Consider the following 22,820-nt stretch of genomic DNA (forward strand, 5'->3'; position numbering starts at 1 on the left):
GGTTTTCTTGGATATAATCTTTGTGGAATCAGATGGCCAGGTCTTTTTCCAGGGAAGCTGCTGGGCACATTCCAACCACTGACATTTAGGTTAGAGGCCAAGCACAAAGTGTTTGCACAAATCAGGCAAGATATACACATATATGACTATCAGTATGAGCACGTGTATACATGCCTGTTCATCAGTTACTACATCTTTTTCTTTAAGACTTCTACGTCAGAACTCCATGTCAACAAGTACCCAGATATTTGTTCACACATATATATATATGGGTCTTCTTGGGTAGGATTTTAACTTTAACAAAAAATTGACTCGTGGCTTGTGTCAGGATGAGTACCTTGATTTTTTTTTTTTTCTGTTATCATTGTCTCATTGGCTTTTCTGGACACTTAAGCTACCTCATCCAGGGCAAGGACTCAAGAGACAGGGCCCAGAGAGAAGAAGTCACCTCTTCTGACACAACATTTTTTATAAAATATACTTACACTAACATTATCATGGTGATACACTGCCTCAAAGCATATCATTAAAGAAAGGAAGAAACAGGGAAATGTTGAGAAAAGAGAGATGGGAGGGGCAGTGCGAATACAAGGAAGGATAGAAGGAAAAATGTAGGCAAGGACTGTAGGAAGGAAGGACATCTTAAAACTAGTGTCGAAGGAGAAGCCCAGGATAAATAACTTATTCCCCACCCACCTCCATACAGGGGAGCACTAAGCAGTGGTTAGAAAGGAAACTAAAAGTACCTAGCAGTATGTCTCTTTGTCTACTTGTACAAAGGCCAGGACATGTCGTTTGTGAACGTAGCAAAAATCAAAAGAGTGTATTGCTCATGCTACCCTCTGGCAAATGTGAAAAGGTGAAATGCAAACACGAGTCTGTATTTACTTTCATGTACGTTAAACACCAAACGTATACAAAAGGAAAAATTAAATCTGCTTAAGGAGGGTCCTTGGAAGGGAGAGGAACTTGCTTGGAAGTGGACCTAGTACAATGGTAAATGCCTGTTTTCTTTGAATGGGAGGAGGCTCTATCCACGGTGGCACCTACATGGCAGTTAAAAACAAAAACAAAAAAAAGATGGTGAGAGTGTGCGTGTAATTGTATGTTTGGGGTTTTCAGTATATAACTCAGGTCAACCATCATGTAGAGCCTTACAGGAGAGTATGTAGAACAAATTGCCCTCTAGGAGGTTGCCTGTCTGTGCAGCAACATTTCGATCTCCTTCTGACCCATGGACCTCCAACCTGGGGATACAAATGGGTAATAATTACCTAGGTTATCCGAAGGTGAACCAGGCCACCACCCTTACTGTCTTATGACCTGCCATGGGCTCTAGTAATGACTCCTGCTGCCACAATGCCCTACTCTCTCTCTGGACCCTGACCTGGATAAGGTAGCTCAAAGAATCCAACAAAGCCAATGAGACAATGACAAGAGAGAAATCAAGACATCCCTCTTGACTTAAGCAAGAAGTGAAAGCTAAAATACTGCCAAAGAAAGCCTATATATCTACAGGTGTGAACAAAAATTTGGGCATCTATTAACATGGAATTCTGACTTAGGGTTCTTCTAGAAATAGATGTAGCAATAGGTAAAGGTAAGTATGCATATATATGTATTTATGCCGGTATTCATTTTATATACATATATACACATCTATTAAAAAAAAAATGCCCAGAAGTTAAAAACACTTCCCCCAAAACCCCAATGCATTAAACTCCAATTGGAAGCCTAGATGTCTTCTGGGCCTTGTTTGGCTTTTTTAGGCAGGAAAGGGTGGAGGGAGAAGCAAGGAGGAAAGTTGTGCCTGGCATTTGTGATTCAATAGTGCCATCAAGCGGATAGTTTTTGAGTATGGGCTTGAGCCCCTTAGATGTAAGCTGTGGATGTAAGGCCTGTGATAAGAGGAAGGGTAGGTGGGGAGGTACTCAGAAGATCCTGGTGCCCACCGTGCCACCTGAGAGCTGATGTGAAAGCCACTGAACCAGGCTTCCCTACAAATAAACTTCAGACTGCCAGGCCTACCAGTATTCTGGAAGCTGTGGGGGGTGTGGCCTCATTGGCTGCCATGTTTGGGGGAAGTGGGAAATGTGGTATTTTTCCCTAATACTGAATTCCAAAGGAAAATGTCCTCAAGGAGGAAAAAGAAATACATATGTAAATCCCAGTACCCAGTGCCCTCGAGGTATATATTATATATATATATACATATATATATATATTTGGCTAGGTGAAGAGCTGAAACAAACACTACCAAAAAATCTCTACCTTGGATCGATAAGTTAAATCCATTTCTCTACCTTCGAATGACAAGTGAGAAGGAGCTGGTTTCCTCCTGAGTGTTTCCATGTTCAGCTGACTCATCAGCATGCATTCTTTCAGAAGTCAAGGATTTCTGCCAGGCTCCTAAAGAAACCACATATCCCCCTTCTCCATTTCTACAGAACATCCTCAGCCCGATGGCTTTACTTTGTGCCTGCAGACATCTAGTGACATTACTAGTCTACCCACTGCCGTCTAGTGATGGTAAATAGAGCACCCTCCATACCCAGAAGTATACAAGCTTCTCTCCCCTCTAGTCAGTCTCCCATGAAAGTGTGCATGGTTTTCATTTGACTCCATGGGCCTTGTTTAAGGTTTAGATCACCGTGTAACCCTATTGAAACCACACAGGGAAAATTAAATATGTTTCCCACTATAAGAAAGGTTGGCAGAAGGGGTGAAAGGGAGAGGAACGGGCTTGGCCGTAATCCTAGTACAATGGTAATGAGTGTTCTCTTTGAATGGGGTGAGGCTGTATTCACAGTGACACATCCATTGATGAGTCAAAGACTACCATAACAAAACTGTGTGTGTGTGTGTGTGTGTCTGGGGCACTCAGTGTGTGATGGAGCGATGGCTTCATGTAGAACTTCACAGAGGGACTGTAAAACAAATGGCCCTGGCAGAGGTTGCCTGCCTATGTGGCACCATTGGGGTCTTCTTTTGAACCATGGACCTCTCTACCTGGGGCACCAAATGGGCAATAACTATCTGGGTCCCCTGAAGTTGAGCCAAGGTATCAATCTTACTATCTTCTGACATGATTGCACTTGCCACACAAAATATTTTGGGGGCACTTACCTTCAGATTTCATAGGAGTTGGATCTGTAAGATCCAATTCATTGAAACACCCCGAGTTATATCTGTATAATTTACAAAAGAGGAACAGTTAAAATTCATATCATAGTGTATTTGAAAATTGTTATAGCTGACCTTGTAGTCTTAAGGGAAAAAAAAGCAACAGATCTCTATTTTTCAGCAGAGTGAATACTATCCCAGTTGGTGTGACTGAGTGTACCTGGCCGCCTTTTACCATCACTCTGGCAAGCTGAAATGGAGTCCTGGGTGTCTGAGCATCTCAGTGCTGGGAAACTGGACTGGAAAAAAAAGACAGGAGAATGCTTCTCATTTCTAGGCAGTGGACTTACAGGTGAGTGCTCTTTTTTCGATTTATTCTCTATTCAAAACCAGGTTGCACAGGATTGTTAATTTTATTAAAGAACTACAGTAATTTCTGGTGTTTGAACAAACCTCAGAAAGAGAGTTTCCCAACATTGATTCATATAGCACAGTAACATGGGAAGATTATTCAGTGGCTTTCCACTAGAATAGAAAAGGATCTTGAGATATGTCCTGATTGTGTTACGCCACATTAGAAATGCATGGAGCAGCAGAGAGAGGATCTGTGTCCACCTTAGGGCAGAGGTGCAGGGAAGGAGAGGTCAGTGTCCTGCAGAAATCTTTGATTTCTGAAAAGATGCATGCCGATAGGTTGGCTGAACGTGGAAACAGTCAGAAAGGAACCAGGTCCTTCTCACTTTTTTCCTGCGCATAGAGAAGTGGATTTAACTTGTTGATCCTGAGAAGGAGATTTTCTGCTCTCACTCATTTCAGGTCTTCACCTCGCCAAATTTCTGGATACATTGTTCTTCCTTAAGGACATTTTCCTTTGACATTCAGAGTTGGGGAGGAACGCCACATTTCCCATTTCTTCCAAACATGGCGGCTACCTAGCGAGGCCCCCATGGCTCCCTGAGCCCACAGGCCTGGCAGCCTGGGGCTCCTTTGTTGGGGAGGCTGGCCCTGTGTCTTTCACAACTGCTCTAGAGGTTGGCTGTCTCGCCCCAGAGTGGTCTGAGTGCCCCTAATCCCCCCTTCCTCATATCACAAGCCTTACTCACAAGATGAAGGAGTCCTCGTAGTGCAATAGATAAGTGCTGGGCTCTAACCAACAGGTTGGCCATCTGAACCCACCCAGTATTTCTTAGAAAGTCGCTGCAATCTGCTTCTGTAAAGATCACAGCCTAAAAAAGCCTAAGGTGTAGGTTTACCTTGTCACATGGGGTAGCTACGAGTCAGAATCTAAGGCACACAACAACAACTGTATACAGCTTCCTGTCTTTCGCGGACCAGGCCCCTGAGTCCTTGCCTTGGATGAGGTAGCTCATGAGTCCAGAAAATCCAAGGATCCAATGTAAAAGAAGAAATCAAGGTACTCATCCCTACTCAAACCAAGAGTCAATTCCTGGGAAACCTAAAATCCTACCCAAGAAGACTTGCACATCTACAGGTTTAGACACAAATTCGGGTAAATGTGACCATGGGATTCTGACATAGATGTTTTATAGAAATAACTATAGCAATAGATAAACATGCATGTATGCGAATACTCATACTGGTATTGAGATACATATGTGTGTGTGTATATATATATGTAGATACACGTATATATTCCCTGGGTGGTGCAAACAGTTCGATGATGTTGTATGCTGTCGCGTTGATTCCAACTAATAGGAACAAAGTAGAACTGCCCCATAGGGTTTCCTAGGCTGTAATCTTCATGGGAGCAGATCGCCAGGTGTTTCATCCCTTGGAGCAGCTGGTGAGTTCTAACCACTGACCTTTCAATTAGCAGCCGAGGACTTAATCACTGTGCCACCAGCGCTCCTTTGGTCATTACTAGCAGCATAAACTAGGGCCCCCGTCATACCTAGACAAAGAAGTACACAAGCTTCTCTCCCCTCTAACCAGCCTCCCATGAAAGTGCACACTGTTTGCACTGGAGGCCGTGTTCTGTGTTTAGGGTTTTCATCGCCTTGTAAACTGTAATGAAAGTTGAGGTAAACACGAGGAAAAATTAATTCTGTGTCCACTATAAGAAGGGTTGGAACAAGGGGTAGAAAGGAGAGGAACAGGCTTGGAAGTGGTCCTAGTACAATGGTAATCCATGTTTTCTTTGAGTGGGATGGGGGTCTGTCCACACTGGCTCCTCCATGGAAGTCAAAGACACACAAAACAAATGTTATGTGTATATATATATTGTGTGTGTGTGTGTGTGTAGGAGGATGTGACTGTATAATTTACCAACTCCTTCATGTACAGGTTTACCGTAGAGACTGTAATACAAAGGGACTTCACAGAGGACACCTGCTTGTGTGGTGCCATTGAGGTTTCCTTCTGACCCATGGACATGCAAACTGTGGTAACAAATGGGGAATGACTACCAGGGTTCCCTGAAGGTGAGCCAGGGCATCACCCTGTCTTCCGACCTGCTATGGTCACTGGCTATTACTCCTGATGCAACAATAGCCTGCTCTTTCTCTGGGGTCTGGCTCCTGACTCTTTGCCCTAGATGAGGTAATTTGTGAATCCAGAAAAACCAGTGAGGCAATGATAAGAAGAAATCAAGGTATTTATCCCAACTCAAACCATGAGTCAATTTCCTGTGAAAGCTAAAATCCTACCCAAGAAGACCTGTATATCTACACATGTGGACGAAAATCTAGGTACCTGTTAACATGGAATTGTGATTTAGAAGTCTTATAGAAATAGATGTATCAATAGATAAAGATGAACATGCATTTATACATATGCTTCTACAGATATTCGTGTATATATATGTCTTTTTTAAGTGGTGCAAATGATTTGTGGCCAACTACTAAACTAAAGAGTCCCAATGGTTAAGAGCTACAGCTGCTAATCAAAAGGTCAGCAGTTTGAATATCCCAGATGTGCCTTGGAAACCCTACGGGGCAGTTCCACTCTGTCCTGTAGGGTCGCTATGAGTCAAAATCTACTGGATGGCAGCTGGTTTGGTTTTTTGGTTAGGGACTAAACTAAAGGCTGGTTGTTCAAATCCACCCAGTGACACCACAAAAAAAAAAGTCCTAGCAGTCTGATTCCCTAAAGATTACAGCCAGGAAAACACTGGATCAGTACCACTATGTAACACATGGGGCCACCATGAGTTGGAATATGTTTGATGGCAAAGGGGTTTATTTGGTTGTTTATAAATACATACATATTAAGCAAAGAGCCAGAACACTTCCCCTACCACACCAGTGCAAGTAACCGTATTTGGAGAAAAAATAAAAATATTTGGAAGGCCTGGGTTTTGGGGATCGGTCTGGGCTTTCCTTGGCTTTTTTTAGTCAGGAAAGGGCGGAGGGAGAGGCGTGGGGAGGAGGTGGGAGGCTCTTGTGGGGCAACATTGCCACCAAGTGGAACCTTTGGCAGCCGGGTCTTCAGTTGCTCTAGCTGTATCTTTACATAAAAACAAACAAACCCTTTGCCATCCAGTGGATTCCCACTCATAGTTGGATTCATAGTGATCCTTTAGGACAGAGTAGAACTACCCCATAGAGTTTCCAAGGAGCACCTGGTGGATTCGAACTGCCAACCTTTTGGTTAGCGGCTTTAGCACTTAGCCACTACCTGACTAGGGTAGGGCCTGTGGTAAGAGGATGGTGGGTTGGGGGTACTCAAAGGACTTTGGGGCCTGACTGGACAACCTCCACAGCAGAAATGATAGCCAGAGCCATCCTTCCCTACAAAGAAATCCCAGGCTATCATTACTAGGTGAAATTAGAGCACCCTCCATACCCAGAGAAACACACAGGCCTCACTCCCATATAGCCATGCTCCCACGAAAGTGTGCACTGTTGGGATTGGAGTCCATGATCCCTGTTTAGGGTTTAGATCAGCTTGTAAACCCTACTGAAAGCTGAGATATACACAGGGAAATAATTAAATACACTTTCCACTAAAAGGTGAGCTGGGAGAAGCGGGTAGAACGTAGAGGAACAGGTTTGGTAGTGGTTCTAAAACAATGGTAATGGATGTTTTGTTTAAATGGGATGAGGCATATCCACAGTGGCACCTCCATGGCAGGTAAACAAAACTCTGGGTGTGCATTCTTGTGTGTGTATATAAACGTATATGGGGGCTATCAGTATCTAACACAGCCAAACCTTTATGTAGGGCTTTACAATAAAAAGTGTAAAACAAAACAAAACAAAAAAACAAATAGCCTGCTAATTGTAAAAGAGTGCCCTGTAAGAGGTCGCTTGCTTGTGGAGCACAATTGGGTCCACTTCCAAATCATTTTTCACAGGAGCTGTTTCTGTAAGGAACCCTGGTGGCGCTGTGGTTAAGAATTATGGTTTTTTTTTAAACCAAAAGGTCAGCAGTTCAAATTCACCAGCTGCTCCTTCGAAACCCTATGGGGAAGTTTGACCCTGTGCTGTAGGGTCCCTATGAGTAGTGATTGAGTCGAGGGAAATGAGTTTGTTTTTTTTTGTTTTTGTTTTCTAAGGTTCAATTCATAGAAACACCCCCAGAACAGGTGAAATTCTTACCACAATTTATTCTGACATTGTTGTTATATTCTTATAGCTGATCTAGTAGCATTAAAAAAAAAAAAAAAAAAAACTTTTCAGCCGAATAACATCTATGTCTCCTGGGGGAATGCACACCGGCACCTTTCACCATCACTCTGACAAACCAAAATGGAGTCCTCCTTAGGAAGGAAGGAGAACTACCACTTCCCTACTGAGAAAAGGGCTAGAGAGACTCAGCATAAGATGTGGGAGCTGAAGCTGTAAAAATTGACCAGATAGTGAGGCCGTGTGTTTTAAGGAGGCTGGACATTTGTGGGGGTGGGGGGAGAGGGTTTTGGGTTTTTTTCGTTTCAAAGGGCGGAGGGTGAGCAGCACACAGGTATTTCTTGTGCTATACTGCCATCAAGCGGAAACTGTTTCTGGAGGCCACAGACCCACTACTGTTTGTGAGGAGGCCTGGCATTAGAGGAAGTCAGGATCCCAGAAATAACTAATTACAGAATCCTGCTTATCCAGAGCTCCATGAGTCAAGGAGCAAGTGTGGCCAGAGGTGGAGGCCTGCCCAAGAATCTAAGGAGACTGGAGTCAGGATGAGGGCCAGAGCCATGGTGCCAGACAGGTAGAACATAGGAAGTCAAGGCTAGGGCCTTGGTGGCCGCCATGTCTGGGCGGGACTAGCACAAGCCACTCCAATGAGGCTTCAGCTTATTTTTTTCTGTCCTTGAGGATGTGTTCAGTTACCATTTAGTCTTGGAATGGAATACACATTTCCAGTTTCTCCCAAACACAGCTGCCACTGAGGCATCCCCCTCCCGTACCCCAGGGCATCATAAGCTTAGTAGGCATGGCAGCCTGGGCTTCTTAGTCTGGGAGTTGGCCATGCAACTTTCATAGGGGCTCTGAATGTGGGCCAGTTAAGTCTTAGGTGTCATCTGAGTGTCCCCAACACACCCCTTTTCATATCACAGGCCTTTTCCACAAGATACGCCAAAAAATCTACCTCTTGAAAGGCAGCAATAAGAGGAGGATATGGTTTTTATGGAATATGTGGCTAGTTACCTCCATGAACTATTATGTCCTTTGCCATGAGACCAGAACTGGATGGTGCCCAGCTACCATTACTGAACATTTCAATCAAAGATTCTATAGAAGAATCCTGATCAAAATGGGGAAAATGCGGGCAGAATTTCAAATTCTCAAAGAATCCAGCATTTTTGGAGCCATGAAGGCTGGATGAACCCCTGAAATTATTGCCCTGAGATAAACTGTAAACCTTAAATCTCAAACCAAAAATATTCCCTGAAGTCTCCTTAAACTGAAACAATAGTTGAACTAGTAAAGACGGTCTGCCTTGACCATTGGGCTCTTTTAAGATCTACCTATATGGGATCAAATTGACAACAGCAACTGGAAAGATTAGGTGGTGAACTTAGGGGACAGCAAATTTATGTTAATCGGGGAGGAACAACTCAGAAAAGGAGGGTGGGAATGGTTGCACAACTTAAAGAATGTAATCAGTGTCACTGAATTGTACATTTAGAAACTGTCGAATTGGCATATGTTTGCTATGTATATTCTCAACAACAAAAACTAAAATACAGTATTTTTAAAAAATCCACGTTGCTCTGGAGTAGATTCTGATTCATGGCATCCCCATATGTTACAGATGAGCACAGCCCCACTGGGTTTTCTTGAATGTAATCTTTGTGGAATTAGATGGCCAGGTCTTTTTTCAGAGAAGCCACTGGGTACGTTCGAACCACGAGCATTTACGTTAGAAGCCAAGCACCAATTGTTTGCACAAATCAGGCAGAATATACACATATGTGACTACCAGTATGAGTACATGTATACATGCCTGTTCATCTATTGTTATATCTATTGGCCTAAGACTTCTATGTCAGAATTCCATGTTAACAAGTACCTATGTCTTTTTCAGTAGGATTTTAGCTTTCATGGGAAATTAAATTGTGTCTTGACTCAGGATTAGTAACTTGATTATTTTTTCTCTCGTCATTGCCTCATTGGTTTTTCTGGATACTTAAGCTACCTCATCCAGGGCAAGGACTCAAGAGAGGGGCCCAGACAGTGGAAGCCACGTCTTCTGACATAACATGTATTAGGAAATGTACCTCCACACACAGTATTATGAGGTAATGCATTGCCTCAAAGCATGTTATTAAAGAAAGTAAGAGATAGAGAGGGAAAAAGTAGAGAGAGATGGGAGGGGCGGTACCGATGGAAGGAAGATGGTAGGAAGGAAGGACATCTTGAACCTAGTGTCAGAGGAGAAGTCCAAGATAAATAACTTATTCCCCACCCACCTACACACAGGGGAACACTAAGCAGTGGTTAGAAAGGAAATTAAAAATATCCAGCAGTATGTCTCTTTGTCCACTTGTGCAAGGGCCAGGACATGTATTTTGTGAAAGCAGCAAAAATCAAAAGAGTGTATTGCTCATGCTACCCTCTGGGAAAAGTGAAAAGGTGAAATGCAAACATGAGTCTATATTTATTTTTATGTACAATAAACACCAAAAGTATACACAAGGAAAAATTTAAGTATGTTTCCCACTATAAGAAGTGTTGTTGGAGGGGAGAGAAATGTGTTTGAAAGTGGACCTAGTACAATGGTAATGGCTGTTTTCTTAGAATGGGATGAGGCTGATCCAGGGCACCTACAGGGCAGCTAAAGACAAAAACAAAACACCATGAGGGTGTATGTGTGCTTGTATATGTGGGGTTTTGAGTGTGTAACTCAGCCAAAACTTCATGTAGAGCTTTACAGGAGAGTATGTAAAACAAATAGCCTTCTAGGAGGTTGCCTGTCTGTGTGGCACCATCCGGATCTCCTTCTGACCCATGGACCTCCAACCTGGGGGCAACAAATGGCCTGTAATTACCTGGGTCCTCCAAAGGTGAGCCAGATCACCACCCTCACCATCTTCTAACCTCCCATGGGCACTAGTAATGACTCCTGCTGCCACAATGCCCTGTTCTCTCTCTGGTCCCTGACCTGGATGAGGTACCTCAAGGAATCCAACAACACCAATGAGACAGTGATAAAAGAGAAATCAAGATATTCATCTTGACTTAAGCAAGAAGAGAAAGCTAAAATCCTACGCAAGAAGGGCTGTATATCTACAGGTGTGAACAAAAATCTGGGCACCTATTAACTTTTTTTTTTTTTTTTAGAAATAGATGTAGCAATAGGTAAAGGTAAGTATGCATGCATACATGTATTCATACTGATATTCATATATATATATATATACACATACACATCTATCTATTTAAAAAAAAAAAAAAGCCAGAAACAAAAAACACTTCCCCCTACACCCTGATGCAGTAAACCCCACTTGAAAGCTTAGATGTATCCTGGGCTTTGTTTGGTTTTTTCAGTCAGGAAAGGGCGGAGGGGGAGACGAGGAGGCTAGGAAGCCTGGCATTTGTGATTCAACACTGCCATCAAGCGGATACTTCTTGAGCATGGTCTTGAGCCCCTCTAGGTGTAGATTGTATACAAGGCTTGTGATAAGAGTAAGGGTTAGTTGGGAGATAGTCAAAGGATTCTGGGGCTTACCGCGCCACCTCCAGAGCTGGTATGAAGGCCACAGAACCAGGCTTCCCTACAAGTAAACCTCAGACTGCCACGCCTGCCAGTATTTTGGGCGCTGTGGGGGCGTGGCTTCAGTGGCCGCCATGTTTGGGAAAAATGGGAAATGTGGTATTTCTTCCTAACACTGAATTCTAAAGGATAGTGTCCTCAAGGAGAAAAAAGAAATATATATGTGGAAATTTGGCTAAGTAGAGAACTGAAACAAACACTACCAAAAAATCTCTACCTTGGATTGACAAGTTAAATCCATTTCTCTACCTGTGGATGACAAGGGAGAAGGAGCTGGTTTCCTCCTGAGTGTTTCCTTCAGCTGACCCAGCAGCATACATTCTTTCAAAAGTCAAAGATTTCTGTCAGGCTCCTAAGGAAACTGTATCTACCTTCTCCATTTCTACAGAACATCCTCAACCCAATAAGCTTCACTTTGTGCCTGCAGACATCTAGTGACATTACTAGTCTACCCACTGCCGTCTAGTGATGGTAAATAGAGCACCCTCCATACCCAGAAGTATACAAGCTTCTCTCCCCTCTAGTCAGTCTCCCATGAAAGTGTGCACAGTTTTCATTTGACTCCATAGTCCTTGTTTAAGGTTTAGATCACCATGTAACCCTATTGAAAGCACACAGGGAAAAATGAAATACGTTTCCCACTATAAGAAAGGTTGGCAGAAGGGGTGGAAGGGAGAGGAACAGGTTTGGCCTTAATCCTAGTACAATGGTAATGAGTGTTCTCTTTGTGGTGAGGCTGTATCCATAGCGACAAATCTATGATAGTCAAAGACTACCATAACAAAACTCTGTGTGTGTGTGGGGGGGGGGGCAGTCAGTGTGTGATGGAGCGATACCTTCATGTAGAACTTTACAGATGCACTGTAAAACAAATGGCCCTGGTGGTGGCTGCCTGCCTGTGTGGCACCATTGGGGTCTTCTTCTGACCCATGGACCTTCACCTGGGGCACCAACAGGCAAGAATTATCTGGGTCCCCTGAGGGTGTGCCAAGGTGTCAATCTTACTGTCTTCTGACATGACAGTACATGCCACACAAAATATTTTGGGGGCACATACCTTCAGATTTCACAGGAACTGGTTTAATAAGGTCTATTGAAACACCTCAAATTATATTTGTATAATTCCCAGAAGAGGAACAGTTGAAATTTATTTGAAAATTATTGCTATAGGTGATTTTGTAGCATTAAGGAAAAAAAACAACAACAAATCTCTATTTTTCAGCAGAGCAAATAATGTCCCTGTTGATGGGACTCAGCGTACATGGCCACCTTTTACCATCACTCTGCAAACTGAAATGGAGTCCTGGGTGTCTGGGCATCTCTGTGCTGGGGAAACTGGACTGGAAATAAAGACAGGAGAGAGAATGCTGCTCATTTCCACGTGGTAGACTTATGGGTGAGTGCTCCTTTTTCTGTTCATTGTCCATTCAAAACCAGGTTGCACAGGATTGTTAATTTTATTAAAGAACTACACTAATTTCTGGTATTTGAAGAAACTTCAGAAAGGAGTTTCCCAACATTGACTCACATAGCACAGTAACATTGAAAGACTGTTAAGTGGCTTTCTGACATGGTAGAAAAGGACCTTGAGAGACATCCTGATTATGTTATTCCACATTAGAAATGCCTGGAGCAGCAGAGAGAGCATCTGTGTCCACCTTAGGGCAGAGGTGCAGGGAATGAGAGGTCAGTGTCCTGCAGTGCAGGGGAGAGAGGAAAGCCATTGGAGGCCGGAGCCCAGGAGGCCATCTGCCTGAGAGAGGGCCATTTGGTTGCCCTCCCTGTCTACTGGAAGGAGAAGTCAGCCTTCAATGGGGAAAGACTGTGGGGGACCCCTTGAAGACAACCAGGTTGAAGGCCTTTGCCTTCTCTGAGTTGACCCTTTCCTACCTGTTTCTCCCATTGTTTCCTGATCCCTCTTGGGTTGAGTACGCTGGGCTGTGGCCCTCAGCTGGGCCAGTAATGAAGTGCTTATAAACTCCTGCTGGAATATATGGTGGCCAAAAGGGGTTGGGAGGGGCATATGGGGCAGAATGACACAAATATTTCTGCACTTTCTGTCTGTACACAAACCAATCTGAAAATGTGATGACTTCATGAGGCTTGATTCCTGTCTTCTATGTGCGGCACATAACTAAACCTTAGTTAAAGAAGACCTTCAAATGATAAAGCCACAAAGGTATGTCCTGAGGCATGGTACCACTGGAGGATGTCCTGCCCGTGACTCATGTTGTGGACCACCGAGTTGAACAGAAGCTTCCAGAATGCTTTCAGGTAGGAAATAGGTTCACCTACAGAATGTCAATAATGAGAATTGCCTAGAGGTCTCATGGGGGATCCAAATGCCAGGAAACCATGGTGCCATGAGTTGATCTTTAGAGGGTAAGTGGCTTCCCACCTGGGAATCTGTACATATTCAGATTCAGCCCAGTCCACAGTGCTGGCAGTCTGAATGCCAGTTTCCTCCTTCACTGTCAGCTAAGATTGTATCCCCCAAGCACCTGTTCTGATGGAGCTACTACAGGATGTGCTCCACCAAAACCAGGGAGGAGTATGAGAAGGATCACTAATAAGCAGGTTTGCGGGAGGTTAGAGGGCTCCCCAGGAAGTGACACATCTGATGCAGGTGAAAGTAAGCTAGGGGTTAGGGCAATCCAACCAAACCAAAGCCATTGTCATAGAAGCAATTCTAACTCATAGCGACCCTATAGGACAGAGTAGAACTGCCCCATAGGGTTTCCACTGAGCAGCTGGTGGATTATTTTGGTCAGTAGCCATGATCTTAACCACTAAGCCACCTAGGAGGACAGTCAAGAGAGGCCCAGGATGATACCTGTGCAGCAGACCTGGAGTGAATCCAGTCCAGATCACAGCAGGAGGACTCAGTTCTCCAGGAGGCATGTCTCCCAGAACAACATGAAAGGGATAGACCACTTGTGTTTGAATATCCCTGGAAAAGCTTGTCGCTTCTAATGGCAACTTCTTGGACTCTCAGTGATCACCACACAGAGAACAAAATGAGAGCACAAGGAAGTAGACAAAGAAGGAAAACACTACAAAGTCGAGACCATGTTCAAGTCCAGGGATAAGGTGTTGAATAAGATCAGCACCTGGCTCTGCTTTCAGCAGGGTGTAGGAGTTGGTCCAAACCCTAAGCTGTGAGTGCAGCCTCTGTCCTACACAGTGCACACTTCTGTGGGGTGTACAGTGCGCTCGAGTTCACGCCCTTTTCCTCTGGGTAATGGCACCAGATGGTGTCTGTATGTGCAGTGTGGAAACTTAGCACACTGGGCATGTTCTGTAGAAATGGTGACTGTGGCTGCACAGTTTCTTTAGGAACCTGGTAGAAATCTTTGATTTCTGAAAAGATGCACGCTGATAGGTCGGCTGAACATGGAAACAATCAGGAAGGAACCGGGTCCTTCTCACTTCACTTTTTGTCTGCATGTAGAGAAATGTATTTAACTTGTTGATCTTGAGAAGATTTTGTGCTGTCGCTTATCTCAGGTCTTCCCCTTGCCAAATTTACGGATACATTGTTTTTCCTTGAGGACATTTTCCTTTGGCATTCAGAGTTAGAGAGGAATGCCAGAACTCTCATTTCTCCCAATATGGCAGCCACCAAACCACGCCCCCTTGGCTCCCTGAGCCAAGCAGGCCTGGCGGACTGGGGCTTCTTTGTTGGGGAGCCTGGATCTGTGGCTTTCAAAACTGCTCTAGAGGTTGGCAGATCAAGCCCCAGAGTCATCTAAGTGCCCCTAATCCCCCCCTTCCACATATCACAGGCCTTACTCCCAAGATGAAGGAGACCTGGTAATGCAATGGTTGACCGCTAGGCTGCTAACCAAAAGGTTGGACGTTTGAACTCACCCAGTATTTCTGGGATAGAAAGACCTGGCAGTTTGCTTCTGTAAAGATTACAGCCTAGAAAACCCTATGGGGCAGTTTTACTCTGTCACATGAAATATCCAACTACAGCCACAAGGTACAGCTAGAGAGGCTGTATGCCATGCTCAGAAAGCTTCCGCTTGATGACAGTGTTGCACCACAAATGCCAGCCTCCCTTGTCCCATGGCCTCTCCCTCTGCCCTTTCCTGACTTAAAAACACCAGTGATGGGCCAAGAACCCTCTAGGTTTTCCAAGTGGAGTTTACTGCGTGGGATGTTGAGGAAGGACTTTCTCTTCTTTTTCTGGCTTTTTGCTTGTATGTGCATACCTATTTTAGGAGCCCTGGTGGCGCAGTGGTTAAGCGTTATGGCTGCAAATCAAAAGGTCCGCAATTGGAATCCACAAGCAGCTCCTTGGAAACGCTATGGGGCAGTTCTACTCTGTCCTATAGGGTTGCTGTGAATCAAAACTGACTGGATGGCAACGGTTTATGGATACCTTGTGTGTATATATGTGTGTGCAATCTATTTCTTGAGGTTTCGGCCAAGCTGGAGTGCTAAGGTTGCAGATATGGATGGCTTTAGGTCTGTCCACCCACAGGGTATTTGGTATGTAGTAATTCCTCCTTCTCAGGAAGGAAGAAAAGCTAATGTCCCCCGTACAGTGGTAAGGGCTTGCAATAACGTGTAGAAGTTGTGGGAGCCTGTGTCCAAAAGTGGACAACATGGCGGGGGCACTGTGTTTTAGGGGGACCTAGTGCTGGTTGGCAGTTTTTTTTGATACCAAAGGGTGGAGGGTGAGGCGATTGCTGGCATTTCTGGTGCAATACTGCCATCAAGCGGAAATAGTTTGTGAAATCCATCACCCCACTACCGTTGCTTCGTAAGGAGACTTGGGTTTGGAGGAAAGTCAGGGCCCAGTCAGGAGGAAAGACAGAGTCCAGCGTATCTACAGCTCCTTTCTGCATGGGGTAAGTACAGACCAAGGTGAAGGCCTGCCCAGGAAGCTGTGGAAACTGGGGTCAGGACTAAGCAGACAGACAGGGTACAAGGTAGGTCGCACTCAGGAAATCCAGGTTTGTGCCTTGGTGGCTGCCATGTCTAGGTGGGACTAGTAGAATCCACTCGAATGGACCTTCAGCACAGTATTTCTGTCCTTGAGGACATTTTGTTTCCAGTTAGAGTAAGGACAGAATATATGTTTCTGGTTTCTCCCAAACATGGCTGCCACCTAGGCCACTCCCTCACAGCTCTTTGACGTTGGTAGGCATGGCAGCCTAGGCTTTGGGAGCTTCACCATGGGCCTTTCGCACCTGCTCTGGAGGGGGCCCATTAAGTCCCCAGAGTCCTCTGACTGCCCCCAACAGACCCTTGTTCACATCATAGGCCTTCTCCACAAGATACACCAAAAACAAAAGCACCCATGTTGCCATCTGGTAGATTCCAACTCATGGTGACTCCATGTCTTATAGAGTAGAACTGCCCCACAGGGTTTTCTTGGTTATAATCTTTATGGAAGCAGATGGCCAGGCATTTCTTTCAAGGTGTCTCTGGGTGGCTTTGAAGTTGAACTTCCAACTTTTAGGTTAGCAGCTGAGTACAAACTGTACCACTCGGGAGATAACATATTTATAAATACCAGTATGAGTACATGTATAAAAAAAAAATTTTTTTTATACATGTACTACATGCATGTTTTTCTGTAAGACCTCTAGTCAGAATTCCATGTTAATAAGTACCCAGATATTCATATATGTAGATATGTAGGTCTTCTTGGGTAGGATTTTAGATTTCACAGGAAATTGACTCCTGGCTTGAGTCAGGATGAGTACCTTCGTTTTTTCCTTTTATCATTGTCTCATTGGCTTTCCTGGACACATATGCTACCTCATCCAGGGCAAGAGCGAAGGAGCTAGGCCCCAGAGAGAGAGTAGGCCATGTCTTCTGACATGAAACTTGTTATAAAATATACCTGCACACACACATTATCGTGAGGTAATACAATCCCTCAAGCATGTTATAAAGAAAGAAAAATACGAAAATGGAAAGAGACAGACAGATGGGAGGGGAAGGCGAATGGAAGAAAGGATGGAAGGAAGAAAGGACAGTAAGAAGGACCAAACCTATTGCTGTCGAGTCAATTCTGACTCATAGTGACACTGTAGAACAGAGTAGAACTGCCTCATAGAGTTTCCAAGGAGCGGCTGGTGGATTCAAACTGCCAGCCTTTTTGTTAGCAGCCAAACACTTAACCACTGCACCTTCAGGGCCCTGGTAGGAAGGAAGGACATCCTAGACCTAGTGTCAAAGGAGAAGCCCAGGATAAATAACTTATTCCCCACCCACCTCCAAATATGGAAACACGAAGCAGTGGTTAGAAAGGAAATTGAAAGTATCCAGCAGTATGTCTCTTTATACAGTTGTGCAAGGGCCAGGACATGTATTTTGTGAAAGCAGCAAAAACAGAAGAGTGTATTGCTCATGCTACCCTCTGGGGAAAGCGTTTTCCACTATAAGGAGGGTTGGGACAAGGGATGGAAGAGAGCAGAACAGGCTTGGATTGGTCCTAGTACGATTGTAATGGATGTTAACTTTGAATGGGATGAGGTTTTATCTACAGTGGTAAGTCTATAGCAGTTAAAGACAAAACAAATTTTTGTGTGTGTGTGTGTGTATGTATGTGTGTATATGTGGGGATGTCAGTGTATGGGGTTTTTGATGCCGCCAACATTTCACGTAGAGCTTTGCAGTAGAGACTATAAAACAAATGGCCCTCTAGGAGATAAGAGAGAAATCAAGATATTCCTCCTGACATATGCAAGGAGTGAAAGTGAAAATCCTACCCATGAAGACCTGTACATCTATACATGTGAACAAAAATCTGGGCAAATATTAACATAGAATTCTGATTTAGAAGTCTTATAGAAATAGATGTAACAATAGATAAACATGCATGTGTACATACACTCATATATACATAATCACACACACACACATTCAAAGCAAAAAGCCAGAAAGAAAGATAAAACAGCTCCCCTAATTCTCCAACATAGTAAACCTCACTTGGAAGGCCTAGATGGCTTCTGTGCCTTGGTTGGCTTTTTCAGTCAAGAAAAGGCAGAGGGGGAGAGGCAAGGAGGATGGGGTGGCTGGCACTTGTGAATCAACAGTGCCGTCAAGTGGACCCTTTTTGAGCATGATCCCGAGCCCCTCTAGTTATATCTTGAGTAAAGCTGGTGATATGAGAAAAAGTATATTGGGGGCACTCTGAGGACTCTGGGGCTAGACTGGGCCACGTCCAGACCTGGTGTGAAAGCCACAGAGCCAGGATCCCCAAAAAATAAACCCCAGGCTGCCAGGTGAGCTAGGCTCAAGGAGCCACAGGACGTGGCCTTGGTGGTTGCCATGTTTAGGAGAAACGAGATAAGGTATCTTTCCCAACTCTGAATGCCAAAAGAAAATATCTCCAGAAATTTGGCAAGGTGAAAACCTGAAACAGAAACTACCAAATAATCTCAACCTTGGATCCTCAAGTTAAATCCATTTCTCTCATGTAGATGAAATGTGAGAAGGACCTGGTTTCTTTCTGAATGGATTTCCATATTCAGCCAGCCTATCAGCATGCATTCTTTCAAAAGTCAAAGATTTAAAGCAAGCGCCTAAGGAACTGTGTAGACACAGTCTCCATTTCTACAGAACAACATATTGCACATACAGACATCATCTGGTGACATTACTAGGCTAGTGATCATTAATCGGGAGCATAAACTATAGCACCCTCCATACCCAGACAGAGAAGTACACAAGCTTATCTCCTTTCTAGCCATGCTCCCATGGAAGTATGCAGTGTTTGCATTGGAGTCCATGGTCAGTGTCTTAGTCTTCTAGTGCTGCTGTAACAGAAATACCACAAGTGGATGACTTTAACAAACAGAAGTTTATTCTCTCACAGTGTAGGCCAGAAGTTCAAATTCAGGGCGTCAGCTCCAGGGGGAGGCTTTCTCTGTGGACTCTGGAGGAAGGTCCTCGTTATCAATCTTCCCCCCGGACTAGGAGCTTCTCCTTGCAGGAACCACAGGTCCAAAGGATGCGCTCTGCTCCCAGCACTGCTTTCTTGGTGCTGTGAGGTCCCCCCATGTCTCTCTGCTCCCTTCTTTTATGTCTCAAAAGAGATTGGCTTAAGACACTGCCTAATCTTGTAGATCTCATATCAGTATACCTGCCACTAATCCATCTCATTAACATCACAGTGCTGGGATTTACAACACGGGGAAATCACATCAGATGACAAAATGGTATACAGTCATACAATACTGGGAATTATGACCTAGCTAAGTTGACAGATATTTGGGGGGGGACACAATTCAATCCATGACATTCCAGCTTTTGGCCCCCCAAAATTCGTGTCCTTCCCACATGTAAAACACATTCACCACGTCATATCATAGCAAAGGTCTTAATTCAACTCCAAGTCCAAAATCCAAAAATTCCTCTATCTGTAAAATCTAGAATATAAGTTATCTGCTTCCAAAGGTACAATGGTGCAACAGGCAGGCATAAACTAGACATTTCCATTACAAATGGGAGAAGTTGGAAGGAAAAAAGGCATAGCAGGCACCAAGCAAGTGAGCAGAACACATTACATTAGCCCTCAAGGCTTGAAAATCCTCTGTTCTCTGAGACCATTCACACAATAGCCCTTCCCTCCAGATTCTAGATATTGGCCACACTTTCTGGATTCTGAGTGTCTGCTGACCTACCATGGTCACTGGTCATGACTCCTGATGCCACAGTGGCGTACTCTCTGGGCACGGGCTACTGAATCCTTGCCCTGATGAGGTAGCTCATGAATCCAGAAAAACCAATGAGGCAATGACAATGGAGGAATTGAGATACTCATCTTGAGTCAAGCCAGGAGTGAACTTCCTGTGAAAGCTAAAATTCTACCCCAATTAAGACTTGTAAACCTACACATGTGAACAAAAATCTGGGTACCTATTAACATGGACTTTTGACATAGGAGCTTATAGAAATAGACAATAGGTAAAGGTAAACACGCACTTATATACTGATACTCATGTATATTTCCCTGTGTGATGCAAATGGTTTGCACTCAACTGCTAACCAAAAGGTTCGTGGTTCCAATCCACCCAGTGACCCTGTGGAAGAAAGGCCTAGCAATCTGCTTTAATAAAGATTCCAAACCTATTACCTTTGAGTAGATTCTGACTCATAGCAGCCCTGTAGGGGAGAGTAGAACTGCCCCATAGGGTTTCCGAAGCTGTAATCTTTACAGAAGCAGACTGTTACATCTTTCTCCAGGGGAGCAGCTAGTGGATTTGAACCGTGGACCTTTCGGTTAGTAGCTGAGCAGTTAACCACTACACTATCAGGGCTCCTTCAATAAAGATTATAGCTACAAAAACCCTGTGGATCAAAACTAATCTCTAACACGTGGAGTCTCTTAAGCCTCTAAAAGATGGAATCAACTCGATGGAAAGGGGTTTATTTGGTTATACACACACACAGACACACAAAGACACACACACACACACACACAATACTAAGAGCTGGAAAGGATGAGAAAACATTTCCCCTACAGCTCCAATGCAGTAAACCCCACTTGAAAGGCCTGGATAGTTCTGGGTTTTTGTTGGCTTTTTTCAGTCAGAAAAGGGCGGAGGCAGAGGCCATGGGGAGGAGGTGGAAGGCTCTTGTGGAGCAACATTGCCATCAAGCGGAAGTTTTTACAGCATGGTCTCGAGTCACTCAAGTTGTTTGTGATAAGAGGATAGGTGGGCTGGGGGGGGGGTCTTCAAAGGACTCTGGGGCCTGACTGGACAACCTCCACAGCGGACAAGAAGGCCAGAGACATCGTCCCCTACAAACAAATCCCAGGCTACCGGGCCTGCCTGGCTCAGAGATCTGTGGGGTTGTGGCCTCGGTGGCCGCCATGTTTGAGAGAAGCGGGGAAGTGTGGTATTCTTCCCTAACTCTGAATGCCAAGGAAAATGTCTTCATGGAACTAAGTATGTCTCTGGAAAATTGACATGGTTCAGACCTGAAAGAAACAATATCAGAAAACCTCCACCTTGGGATAGACAAATCGATTTCTCTACATGCAGATGAAAGCAAGTGAGAAGGACCTGGTTTCTTCTTGGTTGTGTTTCCATGTTCACCCAACCTACCCAGCATGCATCCTTTCAAAAGTCAAAGATTTCTACCTGTCTCCTAAAGATAGTATGCAGCCAGTTTCCATTTCTAAAGTACAAGCCCAAACCACTAGGTTTCCACTTTGCCCATACAGACATGATTGGGTGAATTATTAGTCTAGTTCATCATTACTACTGAGGTGAAACTAGAGCACCCTTCATCCCCCCACACAGGCTTCTCTCCCATGTAGCCATGCTCCCATGGAAGTGCAAACTGTTGGCATTGGAGTCCATGATCCGTGTTTAGGGTTTGGATCACCTTGTAAACCCTATTGAAGGCTGAGTCATACACATGGAAAAATTAAACCTGTTTCCCAATATAAAGAGGGTTGGGAGGAGGGGTGGAAGGGAGAGGACCAGGCTTGGAAGTGGTCCTGAAACAATGATAATGGATGTTTTCTCTGAACGGGACCAGGCTCTATCCTTGGTGGCACCTCCATGGCAGGTAAAGACAAACAAAACTATATGTATGTTTGTGTGTGTGTGTATATATGTAATGTGAGGGTGTGAGTGTATCATGTAGTCACACCTTCATGTGGAGTTTTATAGTAGAGACTGTAAAGCAAATGGCCCCCTCAGAGGTCACCTGCCTGTGTGGTACCATGGAGGATTCCTTCTGACCCATGGTTCTCCACCCTGGGACACCAAATGGGCAGGGTCCACCTGGGATTCCTGAAGGTGAGCTAGGGCTTCAACCTCGCTGTCTTCTGACATGATTGTACTTGCCACACAAAAAGTATTTTGGGGACAGATACCTTCAGATTTCACAGGAGCTGGTCCTGTAAGAAGGAGCCTAGGTGGTATAGTGGTTAAAGCACTTGGTTGCTAACAGAAAGGTTTGAACCCACAAGCCACTCCATGGGAGAAAGATGTGGCAGTCTGCTTCCACACGAGATCTACAGCCTTGGAAGCCTCATGGGACGGTTCTGCTCTGTCCTGTAGGGTTGCTGTGAGTCGGAATCGACTTGATGGCAGTTGGTGTGGTTTTGGTTTGGTCCTGTAAGATCCAATTCATTGAAACATCCCTGAATTTATGTATATATAATTTCCAAGAGGAAGCGGTTGAAATTCGTATCATAATTTATTCAGAAATTGTTATCATTCTTACAGGTGCAGCAAATCTCTTTCAGCAGAGCGTATAATATCCCTGTGAGTTGAGTGTACGTGGCCTCCTTTGACCATCATGCTCACAAACCAAAATGTAGTCCTGGGTGCCTGGGTAACTCTGTGCAGAGGAAACTGGACTGGAAAGAAAGACAGGAGAGAGAGCACTGCTCATCTCTAGGGACTGGATTTATAGGTAAGCGCTTTTCTTTGTATTCATTGTCCTTTCAAAACCAGATGGCATAGGATTGTTAATTTTATTAAAGAACCACAGTAATTTCTGGTATTTGAACAAACCTCAGGAAGGAGAATTTCCAGCATTGA

General features: G+C 44.3%; 1 long non-coding RNA gene across 1 annotated transcript in view; it reads left to right on the forward strand.

Annotated features, from left to right (window-relative positions):
- The window catches only part of LOC104846308 (uncharacterized), a 97,309-nt gene that overhangs the window by 64,988 nt on the left and 9,501 nt on the right, over nt 1-22,820 (forward strand). The window contains exons 8-12 of the long non-coding RNA XR_010319838.1: nt 3,305-3,475; nt 5,428-5,564; nt 12,518-12,688; nt 13,438-13,566; nt 22,503-22,692. This is a non-coding gene — a long non-coding RNA (uncharacterized LOC104846308). The remainder of the gene's footprint in view (nt 1-3,304; nt 3,476-5,427; nt 5,565-12,517; nt 12,689-13,437; nt 13,567-22,502; nt 22,693-22,820) is intronic.

This window comes from Loxodonta africana, chromosome X (genome assembly GCF_030014295.1).
Source record: "Loxodonta africana isolate mLoxAfr1 chromosome X, mLoxAfr1.hap2, whole genome shotgun sequence".
Taxonomy (NCBI): Eukaryota; Metazoa; Chordata; class Mammalia; order Proboscidea; family Elephantidae; genus Loxodonta; species Loxodonta africana.